Genomic DNA, 10850 nt, shown 5'->3' on the forward strand with positions numbered 1-10850 from the left:
TCTGCAAGCTCGAAGATTAGAGTTTTGATGAACTGTACTTTCAAGTGAGATGTTTCAATACAAAGACTTGTCTTCCTGGGCTGTAAGGTAAAAGAACATTTGTGGCTTCTCAGATTCTTTCCACATTAGTCAGAACCACTGGATCTCCAACATTATTGGAATGTTGACCAAATATAGAGTTGCTAGCAGATATAAAGAAACCTTCTGGTTCTGGCCAAGATACAGTAAGCCCACCAGAGCAGATCTCTCCACTGATTACAATTACATTAAAAAAAAAAAAAAACACTGGACAAAGTGCAAAAAAACAATTACCAAAGGACTTTGAAAAGTACACAAAAGCAGACTGTGGAGAGGAATCACAGCTTGGAGAAGTGATCCTTATGGAGGCGAGTTTCCCATTTTCTTCCGCCCTTTTCTCTCTGGCTCTGTCACAGAGCAGTATAGATAAAACTCAAACGCAAACCTTGTATTTCTGGCCAAAGTAATCAAGAAAAGGGGCTCCTGCAGTCTGAGGAGTTTGTGTGTGTGGGGGGGTGAGGGGATGGAATCTCCAGGCTTTTCTTCTTTTTTCCTCTCATGGCAGGTGCTAATTGCAGAGCTGTACAGCAGCAGCAAAGCAGACAGATAAAACTCGGAGAAAGTAGGAGAAAGATACAGCCAAAGCAAGCAGGAAGAAGGAAATAAAGATAAGAGCAGGATGCAATGAAACTGAGAAAGAGAAAGATCAATGAAACCAAAATCTGGTACTTTGAAAAGCTTAAAATGGCTAAACCTCTAGCCACAGTGACCAAGAAAAAAAGAAACTGCAAATTGCTGATTTCAGGATTGAAAACTGGAACAGACTGCCCCGCCCGGTCCCGCGCCGGCTCCGGGTCCCGCCAGCTGCCGCGATGGCCAGCGAGGAGCCGGGGCGCCAGCTGCCCGGCCGGCCGCGGCGCAACCAGGCCACCGAGGGCGGCGCGGGGCGGCCCCAGCCGGAGCCGTGGACCAGGGCGCCCGCCGGGGGCGCCGACGGCGAGCTGAGCGCGCAGCCGAGCCGGCGCCTGGACATCTCCGAGGGCGCGGCGCGGCCCGGCCGCCGCAGGGTCTTCAACCCCTACACCGAGTTCATCAAGGACCTGGAGCGCAAGTTCAAGCTGTACCATGCCGGCCACGATGGCTACATTGACCTGATGGAGATGAAGCTGATGATGGAGAAGCTGGGGGGCTCCCCAGACCCACCTGGGCCTGAAGGGCATGATCAAGGAGGTGGACGAGGACTTTGATGGCAAACTCGCCTTCCGAGAGTTCCTGCTCATTTTCCACAAGGCGGCGGCGGGGCAGCTGCACGAGGACAGAGGGCCGATGGCGCTGGCGAGGCTCTCCGAGGTCAATGTCGCTCTTGAGGGCGTTCAAGGTGCCAAGAACTTCTTTGAAGCAAAGGTCCAAGCCTTGTCATCTGCCAGTAAGTTTGAAGCTGAGTTAAAAACGGAGCAGGATGAGCGGAAGCATGAGGAGGAGGAGAGGAGCCTCCGCCAGGCAGCCTTCCTGGAGCTCAAGGCAGCTTTCAGTAGCTAGTCTGGCTGACCTTGACCCGCGTCCACAGCTGTGCCTCACCCGGTGCCCTTGGGAGAGAGGGCCGTGCCTCCTCCCCCTGGCAGCCCCTTGCTCTCACGCCCACCGGCCAAGGCAGCCTCTTTAGACAGCCGCACTGGGGTGGTCCTGAGCTGGTCCCAGTGCCTCTGCTCCCCTCTCTTCTGCCTTCATTCCTCTGTCCTCAACAGCCAGAAAGAACCCCCTCGCCTCTTCTTGGCAACCTCTGCTTTTCCCTTGTCCCTTTACGGTTCCGTGTCAAATGGTGGTGTGCTGTCACTGTGTGCAGATACTTCTTTCTCTTGTGGCCCTCCTAGTAGATAGTACAGTCCCTGGAGGGCTATGATTGTAATGTTGTCCATTTTCTCGTGTAATTCTTCTCTGCACCCCTGTCCTTTGTTTCCCATCCAGCTCCCCTGTTCTCATTCTTAGCCTGATTTGGCTGCTTGCTCTGGCATCTTCTCTCCTTACGTGCTGCTGGGGTTTAAGGGAGGCCAGGTGGATCACCACTCATCCCCTCTCCACCAAGGGAGTGGCATGTTCCTTAGGCTAGAAGAAAATAGAAAAAGATGGGAAGTTCTGTTCTTTCCCATCTGCCTTCCTTGTTTGCCCTTTAACATTTCTCCGGAGTCCAACTTCTTCATTCCCCTCTATTTATATTTTCCCATTTCAGCCTCTTTTTCCACTTTAAAATACCAGGCTACTTAATTGTAAGAATGAAAGAATAAATAGAAGTAATATTACCAAGTAGAAATCCTGTTCAATTCTGACTATATGCAAATTATATTACAGGAGACCTCTGACATTCCCAAATGACAAATCCAAACTCCCCAAATTCATGAACATCCTCATCAGATAGCCACTTTCCAACATCTGCCCCAAGGTACTGAGATGAAGATGTTCTTGGCTGCACCACAGATTTTTGTGTTGTGAGCTCTTGAGATTGCTCACAAATAAATACAAGGTGTTTGCTGCATTTGAGGAAAGAGATGAGGGAAGCAGGTGTAGCTCAATGGTGTGAGTGCCTGCTTCCCATGTACGAGGTCCTGGGTTCAATCCCTGGTACCCCCTTGAAAAAAAAAATCTCTAATGTAATATTTGTTCTCTTTTGTAATTGCTGTCCTTATAATAAAGAAAACATCTACATTTCTACTTACAGCTATTTCTTGTTAAATAAACTGTGCAAATGAAAAAAAAAAAACTGGACATAACCTCAGATCCCACAGACATTAATGATATGAGGGAGTATTATAAACAACTCTATGATCGTTTCAACAGGTTAGACGAAACAAATTCCTTGAAAGACACAAATTACCGAAGTGCCCTCAAGAAGAAATAGAAAACCTGAATTGACCTACATTTAAATAAATTGTTGAAACCTTTCCAATAAAGAAAACTCCATTACAACTTAATTTATATTATCCTTTAAATGAAAAGATTGAACACAACAAGAGAGAAACACTAGGCTTGTAATCAATGCATACATCCATTTAGCCAAGGACCAAACTTGGTGTGCAAAAGAAAATTCAGTGGAATAACCACTAAAGCAAAAAATAATTCTGAAAAGTGCTTATTAGAAGGACAAAACCCTGAGAGGGAGTGCCAGCTAATTCATGCTGGAAAAATTATCCAATAAAAATCATTGGATTTTATTCTTTTATTCTTCCCACAACATTTGTAAGGAATGTAGGAATTCATGTTATTTAAAACAGTCTTGGGATCATAAATGAAGGAAAGTCTTTAGTAAGTACTCATTTGCTGCAGCATTAATTTCTTCCACTGAGGAGGCAACCATCGTGAAGGTGGAATTGGTAAAACTTCAGATAGATTTCACATCAGGAAACTCAAACTGGAAGATAATACAATTTGTAGGTATCCAATTCAGCAAAGAATTTTGAAAAAGTCTTATGATTGACAATATGTGGTAAAGCAATGTAGGATTGCAAAGTGACCTGAGAATATTGAATGAATAATTTTGTAACAATACGAAATAAAGTTCAACTCAATAGATTATTTGCATAAATGGGAACAAATAAAGTTGTTACTAAAAAAATCTAATAAATTGTCCAAGTCCTAGTTTATTTATTATAGCTCTATACAGAAATATTTGATAATTCAGAAAATAAGTTTTATGTAAACTGAAACATATAGAACAGAAAATGATGTGTCTTACTCTTAACATTACAACATGTATGTGCATATCAGGGATGTAGATAAACATAGATAAATGTATTTTAGATGTTTGGGGAAAAAAAAAGCTAGCTCCAACATAGGATTCACTGGATTCCAAACTTTCAGGAAAGAAATAATAACAACTCTACAAAAATTCTTCTAGAAAGTAGAAGAGAACACTTCACAACTCATTATTCGAGGCCAGCCATTACCCTGATACTACAACCAGACAGTCTGTACAAAAAAAGAAAAACAGAAATTCATTTCCTCACGAACATAGAGGCAATATTTTAAACAAAATGCTATCAAACTTAATCAAGTAATACATATGACTAGGTGGGATTTTTTTCCTGAAAATGTAGTGGTTATTTAACATTTCAACATATTAACAGATTATAGAAGAAAGGTTATGTAATCATCTTAATAGATGCAGACAAAATCCAATACCATTTTTGATAAAAACTCTCAGCAAACTAGGCATAGAAAGGAGCTCTTTCTTTACCAGATAAAGGCAATTACAAAACCTACAACTAGCATCGTACTTAACAGAGGAAGTCTGGATACTTTCCTTTCAAATTTTGGGATAAAGGGAAGAATGTCGGTTCTCACCGCTCCTATTCAACATTTTACTGTTAAGTGCAATAAAGCAAGAAAAAGAAATAAAAGGAACACAGTTTAGAAAGGAAAAAAATGATATATTTTCCACACACAGACGACATGTTTCTCTATGGAAAATTTCAAAGAACAAAAAAATCTATTAGAACCAATAAATGAGTATGGCAAGGTTGCAGGATACAAAAACAAAACAGAAAAATCAATCATTTTTCTATGTTGGTATTAATAGTTTTCTGTTGATATGCAACAAACTACCACAAAGTTATCAGGTTAAACCAGTATAAATTTAAACCTTACAGTTTTGGTGGGCCAGGAGTCCAAGTAACTGTGCCTTCTGCTTAGGGTCTTGCCAGGCTGAAATCAAGGTTTTGGCTGGGGTTGCGATCTTGTCTATGGCTTCGGGTCCCCTTTCAAGCTCATTCAGGTTGTCAGCAGAATTCAGTTCCTTGTGGAGACCTCTCAGCCCATAGGGACCACCCCTTTCCATGGGAAGGTCTCAAAATCATTCTTTGCTTTCTTCTTTGAGGCCATCAGGAGAACATCTCTCTGACTTCTCTGAACCCTGTCTGACCTCTACACGCTTTTGGAAAGTGCTCACCTGATCAGCATAAAATCACTCAGGCCCACTCAGGTTAAAATCCCTTACGAGTAACTCAGAGTCAACTTATCAGGAATTGAATGACACCTGCAAAGTTCTTTCACCTCTGTCACATAACTGTCTATTTACAGAAGTGATGGCTTATTATAGTCCCAGTTTTGGCCAGCACTCAAGAGGAGACATGTCCACCAATGTGGTGGAAATCTTGGGGACCACTTTAAAATCCTGCTTACAGGGACTTGGCCCAATGGATAAGGTGTCCGTCCACCACATGGGAGGTCGGCGGTTCAAACCCTGGGCCTCCTTGACCTGTGTGGAGCTGGCCCATGTGCAGTGCTGATGCGTGTAAGGAGTGCCCTGCCACACAGGGGTGTCCCCCGCATAGGGGAGGCCCATGCGCAAGGAGTGCGCCCCATAAGGAGAGCCTCCCAGCATGAAAGAAAGTTCAGCCCGCTCAGGAATGGCGCCGCACACACGGAGAGCTGACACAACAAGATGACGCAACAAAAAGAAATACAGATTCCCGGTGCCACTGGTAAGGATCACAGAAGTACATACAGCGAATGGACACAGACAGCAGACAACTGTGGTGGTTGCGGGGGAAGGGGAGAGAAATAAATTTAAAAATTAATCTTTTTTAAAAAAAGAAAAAAAATCCTGCTTACAGTTAGCAATAAAAAATTGGAAATTGAAACAAAAAGTTCCATTTTCAACAGCACCCAAAAAATTTCAATGTTTAGGTATAACTCTAACAATAAATGTGCAAGAACACCCAGAACTACAAAACAATGATAAAGAAACCAATGCCCTGAATAGAGAGATGTACCATGTTCACCCATTGGAAGACTCAACATTGTTAAGATGTCAGATCTCAAATTTATCTGAAGATTCAATGTAATTCAAATAAAAACCCCAGCAAGGCTTTCTGGAAATTGACAAACCAATTCTAACATTTATATGGAAAAGCAAAACAATGAGAATAGTCAAAACAATTTTGAAAAAAAACAACTTTGGAGAACTCACTCTATTTTAAGATTTACTATAAAAGTACTGTAATGAAGATATTGTAGTATTGGCAAAAGTACACATATATAGATCAATGGAATAGAGAGTTCAAAAACAGCAATGGATTTGCAACAAATGTATTAAGGCAATTCCATGGGGAAAGGATTGTTTTTTCAACAGTGTGGGAACTATTGGGCATCTATATACACAAAGTAAATCTCAATCCAAACTTTGTACCATATTAAAAAATTAACTCAAAATTGATCATAGATCTAATATAAAACCTAAACTTGTGAACTTCCAGAAGAAAACAAAGGAAGAAATACTTGTGACCTTGGATTAGACAATGATTTTTTCTATATAACTCCAAAAAGCACAATTCATAAAATTAAAAAAAAAACAAAACTTCATCCAAATTCAAGAATGTCTCTTCTTTGAGAGTTAAGAAGAAATAAAGATCTCCAGAGAAGTTAACAGTATGGGTAAATGTAAATGCCAGTACTGTTGTATTTTTGGTTTATAACTCCATTTTTTACTTCCTACAGGATTTAAAAAGCAAATGCATAAAATGTAAAATGATAAATCAGTAGCTTAGGGCTCAAAATGTATAAGCATCTAATTTGTCACAAGAACTCTTAAAGGGTGGGGAGATAAAGTGACATAGGAACTATTGATGTTATGTTGGTACCAAAGCAAATAAGACCATTATAGCCCCATGGTGTCTACAAAGAAAATAGAGAACAGGTTTCCAGGGGTGGGGGTAGAGGGAACGGGGAGTCAATGCATAATGGGTGTATGGTTTCTTTTTGGGAACATAGGAAAGTTTAAGTAATGGAAGGTGGTGAGGGTACTGCAATATTAAGAATATGATGAATCCCATTGAATGTATCCTTGGGAGTGGCTGAGAACATATGTTGTGTATATGTTCCCACAATTAAAAAATAAAAGGCAACTAAAGAGACAATGCCGCCAATTAAATGCAATACATGATCCTGGATGGGATCTGTCAAGGGAGGCTCAAAGTGACATTATTGAAGTATCTGAAAAACTGAGAACATATGTTTTAGAGCAATGTTAAATTTCTCGAACTTTTAACTGTACTTAAGGTGGTTACATAAGTGACTATGTACATGACAGTATTAAGAGTTCAAGAAGCATGCTTGTATATGTCATGCATACTCACATGTTCAGAAAATGGATTGTAGATAGACTGATATGGCAAAATGTGGCAAAATGTTAAAGTGGTGGATCTGAGCATCTGGGGGTGGGTGGGTAGGGGTATGTTGGAGTTCTCTCTATGGGGTTTGCATTATTTTTCTGTCTTGTAAGTTTGAAAAAAATTTTTAAATAATTAAAAAAATAAAGAAGGGCAGTAATATAATAGTACCTCCCTTGTTTTGAAGATTAAGTACAGTGTTCTTAGAAGAGGGCTAGCCATAGAATATGTGCAGTCTATTGGCTGTTAGAAAATAATGGGTGGAAATTAATTGAAAACTATTGTTATTAACATATTAACAAACTGGTATATTATTCCTTTCAGGTAATCTCAATCTAACTAAAGTAGCACAGTTTCTGAGATGCTTTATAATGGTGCAATTTGGGAATAGATTTTATAGTTCCCAATTCCAAGGGACTCTAGATCTGAGTATCTTATATTATTAATCTGATGGATCTAAAACATTAGGCATATCTCCAATAATAAGACTTATAAATGACTAGACCTTAGTAATTGTTTTCTACTTGCAATAATATATTCCTAATAATTTAAATCAATTTTCTGGAAAAAAAATTCACAAAGCTATAGATTTTTAATGTTACAGTTGGCTGTCACATAGACTTAGTCTTTGGAATGCACTCATTTTCTTTAGAATATTTTTAAAAAATCTTTATACTGGTATGAGGGTGTTTACTAGCCTCTTAAAAATTGTATTTTCCTTCTTATGGAGAGCATGGAAGAACGGTAACTGCTGTAAAGGATACCCAAATCTCTCTTTTGTGGCAGCTCTTCACCCTCCTTAACAGAGCCAAAATACCTCTTCAGTTGTGGTCCAAATGAGCACAACTAATAGCCTCAAGTCTCATTCATGGAACTGTGGAATCAACTGTCCAACCCACCAAGATAGTCTACTGAGATTTAATTTTCTTTTTTTTTTCTTTCTTTCTATTTTAGTGCGTGTTTTTCTCTACTCTGCTCCAAAGGAAGCGAGATAATGCAGTTTATGCTTCAAGGGTTATTAATGGATTTGGGGATACTGGGCAAAAAAGTAGAAATCCCAGGTATCCAGAAGACAATCCCCAAGCACATGCTGTCCTTGAAAGTCTTAGGTTTTTACAGGCAAGAGCGCCAGACTGAGAAAAGGGGAGGTGTTCCAAGGTTTGGGAGAGGCTGAAGGGCTCTAACAGAGTGAAAGAGGGGTTCTTTGAGCCTCCCCTGAAACGGGGCAGGGGGTGGTTTGGGAATTTCCGCATTTGGTAGACACCCAGGAGGCAATTGCGCCATGGGCTAGGGGCGGAATGAGGTGGAGAGTGGAGAGGGCATATGGAGAAGGGTGAAGACCCACCTGAAGGAGAGGGTCCCTGTGGGCAGTGCTGTGGTACAGCGGCATGGTTGAAATAAGGGCTGCTAACCTCAGGGGACCCAGCCAACAGCTGCCCCTCCCACGCTGATGCTGCCAGGCTCCTCAGACCCACGCCTTGCAGAGCCGTTTCCATTCTCCCGGGTTCAAGCATTGCCAGGATTGGTGGCAGGTTTCTTTAATCTGGTACTTAAAAAATTGTTTTAATTGGTACAGAAGTTACAGTAGGCTTAACCATATACACATTTAATGAACGTGTAATTTTAGCCTATGAGCATGGCTAATCCCATACAGTTGTACAACACGGGTGCAGTCTGCTTTTTACTGCCAATTCCTCCTTCCATTGGAATTAATAGCTTTCTTTCTCAGTTTAATTTTTTTCAAGATTGGTTCAATGGTTTGTTATTTTATTTCAAGAACTAATTGGTTTGTTTAATATAATTCTATTTCATAGTCTCTAGTTTTTTCAATGCCTTTCCCTTAAACAATGTTCAATTGTATTGTTCCTTTTCTAAATCCTTTAGATGAGGTCTATTTGAGCTTTTCTTTTGCCTTCTTCATATTTATATATTTATTTAAAGGAACTTATTTTCTTCTAAATGAAACTGGACTCATGAAGTTGGATGGGTGGGGTTTGTGTTTTCAAAATAGTATGCTACTTTTTTGTGGGTTTTCTCTGTGATTCCGCTGCCCTTGTGGAAAATATTTTTAAATACTGTGGGGTATTAGTTAAAGCTCTTTTGGTTACTTGCTAACTTATGCAAAAAACTGAATGTGGTGGAAGGATCCCGGGCAGGTCCTAACACAAAAGCTTGAGCTGAACAGCCAGCTCTCACCTCGCTGGCTTTGACGGGACTCAGCTGGGAAAGCCTGTCGGAGCCTGTGCAGCCTCCGTGTGTCTCTGAGCCAGGTTTAAGTTCTTGGGAGACAAAACATGATGGGTCCAGCCTGGGTCCACTTCTACGTCTCGGAGCCTAACCCCCAGAAAGATAGTCTTGTGACAAAGACATGGTCCCCGGAGGTCCATCCCCTGGGTGGGGTCACTGCTGGTCCCCAAATGGAGAATTTTGAACTGGGCAACTGCCCCTGTATGCCTTGCAGTGACTCGTTTATTTTGTATCGAGGCCTTTGGTCAGTTATTTAACTGATCTATTATACTATTATTATACCTTCTTATATTAACTTATCTATTATACTTACCTAGGATACTATTAACAGCTACTTCATAAGGTTATGGTGAGGATTTAATAAATTATTATCGGTAAACACACAGAAAAGGGTCCGGGGACCTCCTCCTCCCTCTTCCGGCCCCAGCGAACCAAGGGCGCTTTTACAGAGGCTGACCTCCCGGCAAGGTCAAGCTGACCTCGGCAGAGGCTGAAGGAGAGCCTGTGGGGTGGGGACAGCACAGGTCACAGGGAGGGAGACCTAGCGTGCCCGGTGGCTTCTCTCTGGGCGGGCCCCGTCCGTCTCTCCACGGCGCCCCGTGCCCGGCACACACCAGGTGCACGACGCGCAGGTGCCGAATGAAGAGCTAGGCGAGCCCGCGCAGAGGCGTGGGGGCCGTTCACACCAGCGAACGCCGATGCCCCCGTGTGCCAGGGGCTGGCCTGGGACTCCGCGAGACACAGCCCTTTCTGACAGGCAGGGGTGAGGGAGGCGCGTTAGTGGGGCGGCGGGGAGAGAACCAGCTGCCGCTGAGGATGGGGATTCGTCCAGAGAGGCCCTGGGTGGTCCGGAGGGTGGACACGCACAGCCACTCTCCTTCACTCTGGAAAGGCCGTTACCTGTTAGGGACCCAGGGCTTTGCTACACGGCAACGGCCTCTGAGAAAGGCCCATTCTGTCGGTCTGTCCCTGCCTAGGACACCCAGCCAGACCCACCCTCTCCTGCTTCCGAGGCTGGGCGCCGTTCAAGTAAGAGTTCAGTGGAACCCTCACTTGCGCCCCCGTTTCCATACGCCATGTTGGGCTGGGCCCTGTGCCGGTTATGTTCTTTGGAGGCTGAGAAAGCAGGGGCTTGACTCAGTTCTGTCAATGCCCTGGAAGTGTAAAGAACCTGAGAAAGGTCACTGCCAGTGAATATTCCTTCCAGGAAGAACGTCTCCTCACCCCTTCTCTGGACTATGTCTGAAACTGCGGAGCTATGTCTGAAGGGAGTATGACTGTGAGCCCTGACCGCTTGAACCTTGGCCAGCCCCTTTGGCCACAGGGCTCCGGGTGGGTGCAGGACACCCAAATGCACCTGAAGAAAAGGAAGGCCAAGCCCTGGAGGGGCAGCAGGCACCTGCCCCACGCCCCAGGGGACCACTG

General features: G+C 42.9%; 1 pseudogene; it reads left to right on the forward strand.

Moving 5' to 3' along the window:
- The first annotated feature begins 890 nt into the window (after positions 1 to 890).
- Positions 891 to 3482, forward strand: LOC101442653 (EF-hand domain-containing protein D1 pseudogene; annotated as a pseudogene).
- Positions 3483 to 10850: the final 7368 nt, after the last annotated feature.

This window comes from Dasypus novemcinctus, chromosome 15, assembly GCF_030445035.2.
Source record: "Dasypus novemcinctus isolate mDasNov1 chromosome 15, mDasNov1.1.hap2, whole genome shotgun sequence".
Classification (NCBI taxonomy): Eukaryota; Metazoa; Chordata; class Mammalia; order Cingulata; family Dasypodidae; genus Dasypus; species Dasypus novemcinctus.